The 16384-nt window shown below is 38.3% G+C and overlaps 1 protein-coding gene across 26 annotated transcripts in view; it reads left to right on the top strand.

Moving 5' to 3' along the window:
- The window catches only part of svila (supervillin a), a 68135-nt gene that overhangs the window by 6360 nt on the left and 45391 nt on the right, over window positions 1-16384 (top strand). The gene's annotated exons all lie outside the window — the stretch shown is intronic.

The raw sequence follows: 16384 nt of genomic DNA, 5'->3' as shown, positions 1-16384 counted from the left end.
GTGTGCCTCCCACTTTTTAGCAGCCTTTCTTTTTGGATGACTATCGCAATTTTCTCAACATAAAAAAAAAAGTGTATTTAACATCTTTAATAGAAGTTGTAATTCTAAAGTTTTGGGGAAACGTATGCCTATAATGTTGCACAAAACTTTGAAGCTTGAATCGCCTCAATGTGTTACTTAATGCGAGACTTCAGTATACCTCACAGGAGCTAGGTTCAGGGAGCATCAAATGATTACCTTTGTATGTGTGTACATTTTTGGGGAATTTGAGCTACATCTGTACCGTACTCCTCCTGACAACAATATTCTGTTTAATACAACACTTCTATCGATATAGGAGTTCACATTATTGAGAGATTTCATGTCCCATTTAAAATGTAAAAGAAATAATAGATTTTTTTTTTTTACTTTCTAAGTACTGTAATTTCTCGTGTATAATAGGCCTTTTATCCCTCCAAAAAATGTCAAACCAATGGTGCGCATATACATAGGTATAGGGAAAATGAAAAAACAAACAAACCTCTTTTTATAAATATATGCCACCATCTAGAGGTTATGAAAATGTGGTACACGTTAATTTCAATATGCCACCGCCACCTAGAGGTTATGAGAAAGCTGTACACTTTCATTCTAATATGCCACCTAGTGGTTATGAAAAAGGTGTAACCTACACTTTTATTCCAATATGACAGCGGTACGTATGACTGCATATGTACAGTTGTGCTCCTAAGTTTACATACCCTGGCAGAATTTGTAAAATATATATATTTTTTGTAAATACGACTGATGACTCAACAACAACCATCATTAATTTCTTTATGGTTATGTTTTGTTTGATGATGATGCTTTTCTGAAATGCTTGACAGTTTAATTTGAATCCTATTAAAATAAAACTAAATGTGTTTTGCCTGGCTCTTTGTTTTCTTGAAAGAATTGTACCCATCTTAAAAATTCTGCCCAGGTAATCAAACATATGAGCACAACTGTGTGTTTTCTCATTTACTAAATCAAAGTAGGGCTGTGCTTTTCAAAATAAGAGCAATTAAATAAAAAGGTATTAAGTGTTAAAATAAAGTGCTTAACTTCAGAATAATTATTTGAAAAAACACTAACAAAATACAGATAATACGAAAATCATGCATTGTAAAAATGCATTATACATGGGTAGAAGGGTTTTCCAGAATTTTGAGGTCAACTTTGGGGGTGCGCATTATACACGAAGTTACGGTAGTCATCCAAAGAAACGTAGTCAAATGCTAATCTAACACGTGACCTAAAATTACTTATACAGTTAAAGTTTTTGGTGACCGTGTGATCCTGGAACTGGTAATTTCCTATGTTCAAAATTTTAACAAATCTCAGTGTGACAAGCGCCTCAGAATAGATTGTGTTTGACCTTTAAAGATGTTGATGATGTCCAAGGACATTGAGATAAATGTTCTTCCAGCAGGGCGCACTCAGTGTCAACATTGACTAATGCATGTCATAGCTGCAGTGCTGCAGTGTTTTCTATTTGCAAAAAGATAATTAACTGCTAGCATATTATACATACAATAATAGCATTCTAGATTTATACAGACAAGTAACATTTGGAGACTAGAGGAGGAGAGTTTCCGAGGTCATGGCCTAAATCTGTTTTGACACAGATTTCAAGCAGTATGAAATAAGAAACAGCTACACTCACTTTGCCTTAAATGGACTGGTGAAAAATTGGGTGAATCAGCAACAGACAGACCTGGATTAATGTATCACTCCTCACCATGGTATTTTGTTTGCTTTGTGTTTTTTAATCCAAGTTTGATATTCAATTAGTTTTACAGACATGATTGTTTCACAGTCATATACACCAACTGGCTGCAGTTAAGCCAATATAAAGCTCAACGGTTTGCTTCTGCTGGACGCTGCACTTCTTATTTGCAAGTTTCTTGCTGTGAGGCGGGGAGAGGTCACTACACAAACACCCCCTCCCCTATGAAGAGCTGAAATTCTTGTCTGCATAGATACCTGCGTCTCACACTGATCACATGATTGTCTAGCACAAGATCTTTTAACAGTCCTGTTGGGTCTGATGGACAAACTTTCCGTAGATGTCTGTGTTGTTGTATTGATGTTGGAAATATGAGACCGAAACAGCTGCTATGGTGACACAGTAGGCAATGTTGCCAAGCGCATGCACGCACGGGCCGTACCAGGAACCTTTTAAATTTTCTACCAATGCTTTTCATACACAGGGTTTGAGGGAATATTGTTAATAGCAACAACTAGCAATGGGCATTTGAAGTAATAAGATCAAGTTTAGTACTTTTTTTTTTTTTTTTTAATACAGATGGCAGCAAATGTTAATTTTATTTTTAATGGGGAAATATACTGCTAAAAAAAGGCAACATTTAAACAACACATCCAAAATCTGAATAAATGAACTATTCCAGTTCAAAATCTTTATACATTACACAGTGGAACGTGCTGAGAACAAACAAGACAAGAATGATCCATCCATCCATTTTCTGAGCCGCTTCTCCTCACTCGGGTCGCGGGCGTGCTGGAGCCTATCCCAGCTGTCATCGGGCAGGAGGCGGGGTACACCCTGAACTGGTTGCCAGCCAATCGCAGGGCACATAGAAACAAACAACCATTCACACTCACAGTCATGCCTACGGGCAATTTAGAGTCTCCAATTAATGCATGTTTTTGGGATGTGGGAGGAAACCGGAGCGCCCGGAGAAAACCCACGCAGGCACGGGGAGAACATGCAAACTCCACACAGGCGGGGACAGGGATTGAACCCCGCACCTCAGAACTGTGAGGCTGACGCTCTAACCAGTCGGCCGCCAAGACAAGAATGATGAATGAAAATTAAAATTATTACCTGGTGGAGATCTTGTATTCAGAATCATACTCTTAATAAAAGTGGAAAAACAGATGGGTTGATCCAACTTCTGTGGAATTTCTTAACGAGAATTCAAAATGAGGCACAGTAGTGTGTATGGCCTCCACATTCCTGTATGCACGCCCTACGTCGTCTGGGAATTTGCCTTATGAGATGACACATGTTCTCCTAGACGATGTCTCCCACCAAACATTGATCAGCTCATCAGTCAACTCTTAGACATGCCGGTATGGTGTGGTGGCAGTGAAAGGAACGAGACATGACAACCAGGAGGTGCTCGATTGGATTCAGGTCTGGGGAACGGCAGGCCAGGCCGTAGCATCGACATGAGGCCAAGCACTGCACGACCCTGTCTGTGACCAAATCGGTTTACTAACATGAGTTTCGAGCAAATAAATACTGGTTTGGTTCACAAACTAGGTTTCAGTTTGCAAACAGTCACAGCATCCACGTAGAACGCTCAGCTCTGCTTTCGTAAGGTGTACCTGGTTCCACTAGCCAACATAATTTGTGTCGTTATGCATACATTTTGGATAATAATATCCAATTTTCAGGGAAACTTGATGCATGTAGGACAAAAATATAGAGAACTTTACATTAGAAAATCGTCACCCTTAAAACTGCTTCTAAATTCAGATTTTTATGGTCTGTGTTTTCCAAGGCTATGATGACTTTGAAGGCAGGCAAACCTTTAACCAATTTTTGAACCCGCCTAAAGTAAGGACTTCATGGAACGTAAATGTTTATCCTCTTCCCGCTCTCTTCATGCAGCACAAACACGTCATTTGGCTGTGTGGGCTGTTGTTTCAAACACAGTTTTTAATATTTAAACATTTATGTATGCAAAACAAACCATGGAGTATGCTCCCAACTGTTCAAGACCCAAGAGTCCGACCACCATATTGAATTACTGAGCGATCATGCAAACAAGTGTGTTTAAATGGTTCCCATATGTAGTTGTGCACCTTTTCGTAAATTATCTCATGAGACTGAAGGAGTCCAGAGACCAATCTGTACCTTCCCTTTTCAGTACAAAATCGGAAGGGTCCTTTTGACCACATTATTGAATCCTCCACTTACTTACACACACAGTGACACAACTCCAAGATAGATAAACAATCTCACACAACATCCCCACACAGCATGCAAGCCTTTCAAATAGTGTTATGCTTTATGTCCACTGGCCATTTGTATCGCACAATGATTACAATCATACACCCATTGAGAGATGTGTTTATATAATAAGGTTTGACTCTTAAGTTAGCTTTTTAGTCTTGGGACATGACTCATGCTGAAATACAAGACTTGACTCATTGAGGTTACAAAAGTTGTTTTGGTCCTCCTCTAGACTTGATGTGGTCATGTTATGTGATTGCCGGATTGACAAACTGATTCTATTTCAGGATGGAATCCTTCTGGTAGATCTGCACAATACCTTTCAACTCATGTCAAACTCTATAACGTGTGTGATCTCATGATGTCAGCTGGTTATTTGCACCCATAAACTCTAGCCAGTTAGCACCAGTCCTAAAGGGGGATTATTCAAATCTCTCAGAACTGTTTAGCCACGTTATCGGACATGCACACACTCGTAAACGCACTACAGCTGGTACTGTTCATCATTGGAATTGAACAGAAACCCTTGCCCTTTATAGGAAAGCATTTGATTACAATGCTTGGGGTAGGCTTGAGTGTGTGTTTGTGTGTGGGTATTTCAGTAATTATGAGATGGATGTAATAATTGATCTGTCATTTAATGGATGATTTAACATTTTGTTTGTTAGGAGTTATTCTCTTGTATTTAGGCAAAATGGAGTGCTGACAGGCACAAAACATTTACGGCTGCAGGGTTTTGTTATAAAGTTTAAACTAGGACAAAAGAGCTGAAGACTATAAACCAATTCTCCCGTACCAAGGAATCTTTGAATGTATTAGGATGCAGTATAGTTGGCATAGTCTCCTTTTTGACCTGTTTTACCCAGGATTATCTCTTGCTTCTCCCCTAATGGAACTGCTAGTTGGCTTATTTTGACTGAGACCATAAACCTTTCGGCTTGCATGTGTGTCTCTAACTTGTTTGAAAAGTTCTTGAGACAATTTTAAAAGACTGACTTAAGGTTTTTTATTTTGAAGGCCGAAGCGGCAGGCAGGTTCTGCATTCATTTAAAGAAGAAATGTCTTGTCCGGAGAACCAGGCTGCAGTGTGGAAATACTTACCCATCTATGAACTGCGACAATAAGTTGAAAATAGCCATAAAAGGCCGCAATCAATTTATCTTGGTCGTGCAATCCTGTGTATCAATACAGTATAGTGGAAGAGTTTGTTTGAATTAAGATGTAAGTTTTGCCGTTTTTCAAAAACGAGATTGTGTAAAGTCAGGGACGTCTTCATTTGTGATGTCCCAAAAAACCCGTCAATTATTCCAATGTAATATTCATGGAGAAAATAACGTCTGAAACGTATGTTGAGGATTGTCTTGTGAAAAATGCGGACTTCCGCATGCGTGTTAAGGGTTCATTGCACAGCACTGTTGAAGCATGTCCGTTTACCATTCTCCAACTACTGGCCTGACATGCCAATTTTACAGTACTTTTCAGTTTATTTTTTGCAGGTCTGTGAATGGGATAGTTTGGACAAGATTGTCAACTGTCTATGAAACCTTTTGAAAACGTTCAGAGGTTGTTGTTGTGTAAACATAACCTGAATAATGACTTAACTGCGAGCACACCTTGGCTTTTCCACTCTCCATTTGTGGCCACTAAATTAAAAATGGTTTCTTCTTTGCCTTCCTCAAAAGAGGACATGTGGACCTGATTTGTGCTCATTCAAATTCGTAAAAGAGCAAAGAATTCAGTGTTTTGCATGAGAAACAAACTTGGAGAAACACTGGCACATCTGGTTGGTGGATGTATTATAGGGAGTGCACAGCTTGGATGAATTAGCTTTTTTGGGCTAATTGAGCGGAGCGGTAAAGAAGAAGTGCAGTCTGAACATTTCGGGAACAGCTTATGCATGCCTGCTGCTCTTAATTTATTTGAGATGCTGTTTGGATTGGAAGCCTACATAAATTTTATGCTGCCGCAGGGACATGCCTTGTGGTCTTTATCAACTTCCAATGTTAAAAATTGGCCTGATCTTATTATACATGAAAATGTTCTTTTAATTTTTCCTTTTGAAATTAGGATTTTTTTAATTTTTTTTTTTTTAAATGTAAAGCATTAATAAAATCCACCTTTAAACATCATAACTTTAATACTTTACTAGGATCAACAACAACAACAGAGTAATGAATGATACTAATTTTGATCCATTCCATTGGCAAAATTATGTACTTGAAGTTTAGTTTATCAAGTATTAATCATATTAAATTTAGAGCGGAACCTGTAGTCAAACAAAGCAGACGAACAATTAGGAGGTTGACCATAATTTTGGGAAAATACTGTATACGCCACTAGTTGCACATAAATGATGTCATGGCACTTCATGCTCAGATCTTCATTCTACATCTGGATGGTTTCCGGGACCAACATTGTCCCCAAGCCTCATTTGGTGCAAAGGCTTAGCCAGGTTATACTGGACCATAAATTGCTGAGTGTGAGCTTTCCTGCAGGGCAGTGAAGGAAGGCAAACACGTTTATTTTTGTTTTGTTTGGTTTTTTTGCACATTTAGCAGCATTGTTTTGGATTCTCTTTATATAGAGAAGTGGTGTCAAACTCATTTTTGTCACAGGCCACATCGTAGTTATGACTTGCCTCTGAGGGTCGCTATGACAGTGAACCCAAATAAACAAAAGATTACAACCCATAATTACATACAGTATACACAACACATTGATGAATAACCAGTTTTGTAATCAGAAGCCTATAAAAACATGTTTTTCCGCGATTACATTTTCAAAGGGGGCTTGGTAAAAAAATAAAATGAAAAATGCTTTCAAATATCTTTATTACACCATAATACAATTAGCAATTTTGATTTGCTTTTGCGGGCCACATAAAATGATGTGGCGGGCCGGATCTGGCCACAAGTTTGACACCTGTGATATAGAGTATTTATACTAAACAGAACTCCTCTCCTGTTTATAGTTTATTTATTTAAAAAAAATAGTTTTTTGGTAACAGTAGTTTGCCAGCAGGACATGTTCGCAATCAACATTCAGCTCTTGCCTTGACCTAAATTGAAATCATATTTGCCATGACATTGGTGAACTCCCTTCTGGTATAACTATTATGCCAGTGTGCCTAATTGACTATAAAGTGGCTAAAACCCTTTGTTTTTATTTGAAAGCTGATTCAAACAGCTGAGGAAAACAATCCATTATACAGGTTTTTCTTACAACGCCACCATGAATACTCAGTTGGTGTGATTACATTATGGAACAATGTGTGGTGTAGAGCCAAGAAAGCAAGACAACCAGGGATTGTGGTGGTCATACCTTCTGGAAACACTAGAGGGTATTGTTTGCTGGATGTTTATCCATTTCATGACACGGAGTACACTATGTATCGTGTCATCATATTGTATGACATTTTTTAATCATGCTGGTGTTGAATCCATCGTGTTGCCCACGGGATATAAATCACTGAGCGGTTTTAGGGTTATTATTATTATTATTATTTTTTTTCAATTTAATAATGTACAATGAATGGCAATGATAACAAAATCAGTTTTCATTATAACATTTAAAAAAACTAGCAGCAACATAGAGAAATGCTTGAATGTTTTTTCTTGGGCACACCACTTTTTCCCAGCTACTTGTTGTAAGACATTTTGCAGGACTCACTCAAAACTGAAATATAGACTACAAAACCGATTAAAAATGGCACTTGACTTGTGCAGCAGCATAAGATTAAACACACGGTAAATAAAGACAGGCAAATTTACTGTTTATGTTTATGGCCTAGAAGTGTGGTTTTATACAAATATTGAGTGAAATTATATTTTTAAGACATTTATATTTTATGGTTATGTATGGCGCACAATTAACTTTTTTTTTTAACACAGCAGCGTAGGAATACGTTGTCAAATGGCACTAGATGGCAAGCTCAGTTACTGCCGTATTTTGTAAAATACTAAAAAAAAAAAAAAAAAATTGTAAATTGTACAACCTGGAATGATCAATTATCCAGATAAACAAGGTATTTATCTTTGAAGTAGATAATGTAGCTACAATTAGTCATGATGTGATCCTGAACAAAAAAATTCAAGCTGATTCTAACAATTTGTACCCACCCGATGACCCAGTCCATTTTGTCACTCTACAAATGCAATGTTATACTTTTGTGTTTTTAACTCAAGATTTCTTCTCAAGTCCCTCACTTAAGCTTTCTTGTCATTTTTCTTTTAATCCACTGTCATATATGACTGCCGCTTGTCACTCTTGTCATCTGATTGATCTTACGCTGTGTTGAAGTGGGAAAGCACCGTTCTAAATTTGTCACCCCCCACACCCCCTGTTGGGTTCATGCCTGCTATAGATGTAGCCCCGACACATAGATCCCCTAATGGAGGGTCGTAGATGGAAAGTGGGTGGGGGGTGGCGGGTGTTTGTTGCCACGGCTGGTCGACCTGTCATTACAACTTTTATGTCCCAGTAGTCGTTTCCACAAGTCTCCAGAGCTCTCATCTTTTCCAGCTCACCTAAAACTGGAGAAACTTCGAGCCCTGATCCTCAACATTTCCAACTTCGTATTTAATGGCTTTCTAAGAAGATCAAGAAGGTATGTGGCTTTTATTTATGAGTGAAACCCTATTTCAATCCTAGGGGACAAACTAATCACATCTTTTGGTGCCCTTTATTGTGATTATATTCATAAAGTTTTAAACACCTTAAAGCGGCCTTTTCCAAATTTAGGGTTAAGTTGGGTATGGGTCACTATGGGTCAGTTTTTATTGGGTCGCCGATTGTCATTGAGTAAAATGCGACACGCTATTTTAATAATTCTTCATCAGGCACATACTTCTTGGCTATGGGTCTTTTCAAACCTGTTTGTAAAAATTATGAATTAATTAATTAATTGTCTAATTAATACAATACATTTAAGGTTTTTGGAAAAACGTACTGTTCTAAATTCTAAAAAAAAGAAATTCTTACATTTTGGTTAAGCTAAACTGATGTCAATTGTAATTTTAAAGTATTTATGGATTGTGATCCTTTGGGTGTTGATTAAGAACATTGATAGCCCAAATGAGGAGTTTGTGTCAGACATTGGTTCTCGAAATGTGACTCATTCTGTGCTTCAATGACTGACTATGGTCTACAGTTGTTCATTGTGCTGCACCTGCTCTTACCCTGTCAGACAAAAATAGAGCGCTGCCTAGCACGGCAACACGCGCCAAAGTTTTTCCATATAAATTTGAAAGCGTCCAGTCATCACTTATACTCGTGTTGAGAAAAGTGCTGAAACCTGCAAGTCCAAATGTATAAACAAGATGCAGTCATTCAAAGTGACAATTTTTTTGTTATTAGAACTTTTGACTAATTAGTAACTTGGTTTAGTAACTTATTTTTCTGGTCTAATTTTGAGTGTTGGGGGGTGGGGTGTTGTCAGCTGCGTTGCACTGGGGTTTGGTAGATTGTAGAGTAAGGCAGTCTGCAGCATGATGTTGTGATAGGCTTCTGTTACACACCGTCGGTGCTTCACTGGCCGCTAGTGGTTGTGGCGTCACTGTGGTTTAATTGGCTCACCTCCATCACATCATCTTCTTATGCGGTCGAGAGCAAGCGACATATCTTCGTGTCATTTGAGGAAACTGCATTAATCTTAGAAGTTTGAGCTCCAATTCTGATTGTACTTTTATATTCACTTAATATTTCAGGATCAGGTCCCATTGGTATTGTAGTGGTTCACATAGTTGACTTTTACGCTTGACATTCCCACCAATGCCCAAACCCCAATTGCTATGTGAGCGACTGGCGTAGTCCGCCTCTGGCCTTCTCTGACAAGGATAATCGTATGAAAATAATTTCCATTACAATATGGAAAATAGCATCTACAGTATTATTAAAATGGCAATCCTAGATCAAATATTCTTAATAGTGATTGTATTGTTTATTTGTTTATTCATTAGCTTGTGATCATGTTCTTTATGTGCTTAGTACACTTTGCATCTGTACGGGAAGCCAGCAAGCCAAAAATATGTTATTCGCTTAGTTCAACTAAACCAATCCCCTCAGCTTCACAGAACAGAGGTGAAGAAGAATTGTGCAAAAGTTCCAAACTGATTTTCCAGTTGTGAAAGTGTTAAGAATCAACCAGTAAAATTTTGGTGAGCATCTGGTTAAAGGTTTCAGATTCGTAGGTGCAGGAATTCCTTTACACCATTTCAGTCAGGGGTGTCAAACTCATTTTTGCTGCGGGCCACATCGTAGTTATGGTTTCCCTCGGAGGGACGTCATGAGCGCGAACACATATACAGTAAATCGACAATTGCCTCGTGTTATTACATATACACAAAAAAAGAAAGAAAATCGATGAATAAATATTTGAAACCAGAAGCCAGTAAAAAGTTGTTAATTCAGTTTATTTTGAAATGGAGATTGGTAACAAAAATGTTTGCCATCAACGTTATATGAAAGGGAAGACGATTTGCAATGCTGTTATTTTAGCAAGAAACATGAAGTCGACGCACCTGATTTGCTTTCACGGGCCACATAACGGATGTGGCCCCCAGGCCTTGAGTTTGACACCTGTGATTTAAGTCAACGTGGCATCAATCCTATTTCGTAGCAAAACATTGTGAGAACACAATATTGCATGAAACCAGAGGCTGGATTTATAATGCTACTCCAAGTGATTATTAGGAAGGTTATTTTTCAACAAATGTGACTTATCTTCAGTAACCGGGTGCTCCTCTTAGTTGTCTGCAAATGACTTTAGGTTTTGTGTCACAATTGAAGTCTTGTCAGGAGGCCTAATGCTGGTAACCTCGCCACAGTGTCTTTAAATTTATTTAAACCCCACCAGCCATCGATTTAGTGGTGCTTTATGATGAGCCACTAATAGTCTTTTGGGGCTTTGAGTGAAATAACTGACTCTGACATTGGCCTCAGATTTGCGCTTGTAACCTCAGTTAGATGTTTCCTCAGCTGCAGTTTAAGCCCTTGTGCAATATTCAGTCAATCATTTTAATATGTGCCACTTGCACAATCTTGGAAAATAGTGTTGTTGTTTTTCGTCATTAAAGCTCTGGGCATTTGACCGTTTCTTTTATTTCCATTTTATATTATTATTAAAGGAATGTGATAAATTGTCTAAAGGTTCTGAACTCTTGTTTCTATGCCATGCTATGTGTTTTATTGAGTGGTGTAATCCTGCTTGAAGGGGTTGTGCCATAGTCGAGTTCTTTGTGGATGGATAAAGCTCCACTTCCCAAAGCTGTTTTTTAAGACCACAAACTGTTTGGAACCGAATCAACAGCGCCATTATTGGTTGCAGCCTCGAAGTGCACTCCATTATGCCTCACTTGTTTAAAATATGATTCATTATTTTTTAAGGATCAGTTAATCTTTTAATTGAATATTATGGTCATGTCTAACAGCACAATGTGTTATGTAACTGATAGCAGTACGAGTTGACGTATTTTGCAGAGGTCTCAGTTCTTGCTCTGGGTGAGGAAAAAGTCCTGCTGCATTCCAGTCAGTGCAGTCCCATTTCACTTTACTGATGGCTGTTTTTCTTTGACGGCTCACTTCACACTGAGACAGGATTTAGGGAGAGCGCTTTCCACCAGTGCATCTCTATCCTTTTAAGCGTTCCTGTCCTCCAGGTTAGCAGTTCCAATTGGGAAGCTGTCCATGGCACCTAAACGATGGAAACAAATCCCCGGCAAATGCAATCAACTACATATTCTGTATTTGGCGCACTGAAAACCAGATGTGGACAGCGTGTCAGAATGAAGCACACACTGTGCATGCATTTATGTGTGCATGTTTGTTAGCGCGCTTGTGTCTACAAATAATCCTGATTGCAATTAGTAATCGGTATCTAGCGTGTCTATTTCAGGAGACAGTAGTGCCAGAAATGTATTTTAATCAAGTGGAATCGAAGTTCTACAATGCAAAACACATCATTGAACCTCTTGATTTTGAATGATCATCTGGATTATGGTTGGTTATTTATTTATTTATTTTTTAAAAAAATGCTTAGTTCTTCAAAGAGCTGCATCGCTAGACCTCTGGAGCACTTCACTTGGAGTTGCCGCAATCCCAACTTGAGAACACTTATCTGTTTTATTTTGGGAAAGTCATGCTGAGGTGTGTGCACTGCCATGTGTTAATAGACTGTAAAATTGCCACAGAAGGTCAGCATTGTCGTGGTGTATCTATTTGGAGTGTGAATGGAAAGTTTTAGGCTTGAAGTGGTTGTGATAGGAAGCTGATTATGGGGATTGGGGTTTGAGGTCTATTGTATGTGATGTGGAAGGTTGGTGTGCAGAGAGTGCTACACGATCTACGTACATTTACTTGCTGTATATATTTTATAATGTGGCCTTAGAAAGGCCATGGTCTTTCTCATTACTGGATGTTTTTAAATTGATTATGTACTGGCAATACTTGACTAAACATTAACTATCATACAACTTTTAAAATTGAGTTGTGAGTTGTAAAATCAATAAAATATTGATATTCAGTCAACTTTAATGATCAATGTGTTAGGCATAATGCAGGTGTGTCTTTGATTGTATTGCATTGGCTGCATCTTATTGGTGTTTACATGTCACAAGTGTAAAAAACTGTAAAACATCATTTGAATGTGACTCTTATTTCATGTAATTTCCAATGTCTTTTCTTTTGCCTCAAAATCTTATTTAAAGTTAGGTCCTTTTAGTATAAATGTTCGCAAATTAGCAGCAAAGAAAAAGCCAAATTACTTCAACCTTTTCATGTTTGCTAACTGAAGTATACTAAAGTCTTGTACATATGCTAACATCATGTGTGACACCATCAATTACGGTGACCCAGAAGAAAAAGCAACAAAAAGATATCACGTGCAGTCTCAAATATCCACAGTCTCCTTTCTTCTTGCCCCTTTCCTCTTTTTATATTCTCTGTCGTAGCTACAGTGTAATGTAATGTGTAATGTAATGTAGCTACAGTGCTCAGGAAAATCATATTTTTCCTTGAGAAATGAGCCATGTTTGTTGTTCAATAAAAATATTACAGGTGGTGCTTCAAAACGTTTCCCAATAAGAATGCGAGGGGTCGCCTTTTTTAAATTGTTTTTTGTTTTTTTAAATTTAAAAAAAAAATTTTTTTTTTTTATTTATTTATTTTTTTTGCGCGAGTCGATCGGTGTGCGAGAGTCAGTCGTCGACTGCAAATAGTTTGTGATTGTTTAGTTCAGCTGTGTCCTGGGTTTAATAGATACTGGTGATCTTGGCAGGCTATATGCTTATGAAATATAAAATCTTCATAATTTCCTTGCTACTAAGATAAGGTGAAATAATATTTGGATTTAAGAATTTGATGAATAAATTTTCTACACATTCCAAAGCATGTACCAGTACTTGTCTGGATTGATGGTCCTTGTACATATCGGACCCCTCTGTAAATCTGTTGTGAAAGATATGTACATTTTCCTGTGGGATGAAGAAAGCCATGAAGGACAGGTCCAAAAGACCAGCCTTGTTGTTTCTTCTTCCTCCAAGTGTTCTCCCTAATCTCCGAGTTTTCAGACCAGGAAGGTGATTCAGCCATTATAAGTGACTACAAGCAGACCTGTTGAGATGCCTTTGTGCACCAGAGGTTGTCTGAAGGGCAAAATAATTGTCTGGAAGTGTTTATCTAATAACGACTGGGTGTACGTGAGCTTGTCCAGGCTGAAATCATCCAGTTTAGTTGACTGAACATCTGGGGAGGTGATTAGTGGAGAGGAACAATTCTGTTATGTATGTCCAGTTCTCCGTGCCGTTTAATTTCACAATTGTGATTAGCTGATACAATTCGATTTGGTAGACCAACTTTGTTGATATAAAGAATGAACAATTTACCACTTAACCTAATATACACTCTCATAGTTCTTGTGTTACTTAAGAAATTACATTTAGAGGTAGTTGATTTTGCTTTAAAGATGTAGACTTGAGATAATTTCTCATTTTTTCCATGAATATTGAATAGAAATTTGGTCGCTCCAGAACATGGGTTAAAGTTTTGTTTGTATTTTTGTGTCAAGTCTGGATCTCAACCTGGGTGAAAATGTTTTTTTTTTTTACATTTTTTAAATTTCTTTTTTTTTTTTATGTACAGTATATTCGTTTGTGTGTTACAACACACTGTCCATATTGTTTGATTAACATGGGTGTTACAACGGGTGTTAGTACGAGCCTTTATTGCTTTTGAAAGTTCTCAATATCTATAATACACAGTTGAATGCCACATACAAATGCATGCGCATATTTCTACAATCCTGGTTCCCAGTGATCCATTTTAATTTCAGATTTACAAAATGTTATAGCAGCGAGAGGGAAGAACAAAGGTCTGGGGCAAATAATAAATGTATCTCTTGGCATGAAAATGTAACCGCAAAATGATCTGAACATCAGAGGAAATTATTGTGGACAGTCTGCTTTAATTGAAGACAATTTACCTTCTCATGCTCTCTTTGAACCCGGTTTTCGCTCTAGTTTTTCGGAAAATGATTCCTAAAGGGATAGTTTCTCCTGGAATCAATCCACTTCTCCACTTCTGTGGCTTCCTTTGTCACAGGCTCTTTGACCCATTCTCATTCCTTTTATTTGACTGTAGTTTTAGGTTTACAATGTTTACAGGAAAGTGCAATCACTTTAACCATATTTTCTTTAGATTTATTTTTTTCCCCTTTTTTCCTATTCCCTTTTGCGGTTTTTCTATAAGCTCGTATATATTGACTGAGCCGACCCTACAATTCCCCACCAAGGTTTTCGGGCTAAAGCAGGGCTGTATCATTGGAGTAACCTGTAAGGTCTTGCCCATTCTCAGCAGTAGAGCATCATCGTCGCTAATAACAGGGTACTAACCATTGAGCAATTTTTGCGGGGCTGATCTCATCTGTCACATATGAGTCAAAGACCAACGAGTAAGACAGACAGACAGATGTTACATGGTTGGAGGTGCAGAGGTGATGATAGCATTATAGATGGCAGGATTTGCACGTTCTACCATTCATACCGCTAGATTTAGAGCGTCTGTCTGCGTATGTGCAAGCGTGTTTACATGCTGCTCGATGAGCTCATCTCAGCGGACCTAAAGATGTCATCCCTCAGTGTTTTCTCACGCCTGACCGTCTGCTAGGCTGCATATTAAATCCCCAGTCTAGCCCTCTTTCATGTAGGGTTCGACAACTTTTATGACATCTGTTCTGTAGTAGTATTATTTCAATTTGTCCCGTAGTACGGCTTACATTTGCATGTATAAGTGGTCCTCTAAGATTAATATATTTTGTCAGCAGTCGCGAATGACCTGGCTCACGTTGACAGGTTTTACTGTGTACGCCGGAGATAGAGAAGATACACTGCACTGTTTTACCGTCAGCGTCAGAATAAGCGTGTTGGGCTGGCTCCGTGCCAGGCTCCCTGTGAGGCCTTCTCAGTGCAGCGATAAGTGCATCATTGACACACTGACGTATATGGGTGTATGTCTGCACGTTTTCGTTGGGTTTTGGCCTTCACAGATTGGAGAATCATAATAGGAAAAGGGTTTATGCAGCACATGAATATGTCTAATTGGAATTATTGTGGTATGCCTTGAGGAGGACGTGAGTGTATAAAACGGAGAGTTGTGGGACAGTTCACTTAAATGTCTGTGTTTGAGCCGAATATTGATGGACGGCTATTGATATTATGGTTTGGTCATTGTTAATGTAGTGGTTCACACACGTTTGGCACCTGTGTAATTAGTTCCTCAATTCCCGCTCACTGGCCAATATGGATTCTTGTTGTCAATATGTGCCCTGAGATTGACTGGTGAATAATCCATGATAATGTCTGCTTCTCAGTTTCAGTCATCTGGGATAAAATCATGCTTTCACATGACACTGAACAGATTAAGCGGCATAGACCCAAAGAGCAAAAACGCAAGGGCAAGATGTAATTGTTTCGATCACTGTTGCTTAGTTAGAGAAGCCGCAACATTACGTAGTATAGACAGTACGAGACAAGTGTTTTTGTTTCAACCTGTTTATTGTGGGGGTGTGGCACATTTGATGTGAAAATATTAATTCACCACATTGAAGTACTATCAACCCCCTCTCTCCCAGAATTGAAATGCTGTCTGTCAGTTCATAAATGGCTTACTTCGTTCTCCATGAACCAGAAAGTAGCATGCTGAGAACATCATTGAAGCAAAATGCACACACACATTTTTTCACTCGTTTTATTTTTCACCCTGCACCAGAATAAAAAAATGGTACAGTCCCATCATTTTACGTCATACAACCTTGTAGCTTTTGTGCTTCTGAGTTAGGGCTACTGAGAGCTCTTCTACAGTACTATTGTTCTCAGTTTTACTTGGACTCTC

Source organism: Phyllopteryx taeniolatus, chromosome 20 (assembly GCF_024500385.1).
Source record: "Phyllopteryx taeniolatus isolate TA_2022b chromosome 20, UOR_Ptae_1.2, whole genome shotgun sequence".
NCBI lineage: Eukaryota > Metazoa > Chordata > Actinopteri > Syngnathiformes > Syngnathidae > Phyllopteryx > Phyllopteryx taeniolatus.
Note: the sequence above shows the minus strand (reverse complement) of the source record. Positions and strands in the feature narration are given on the sequence as shown.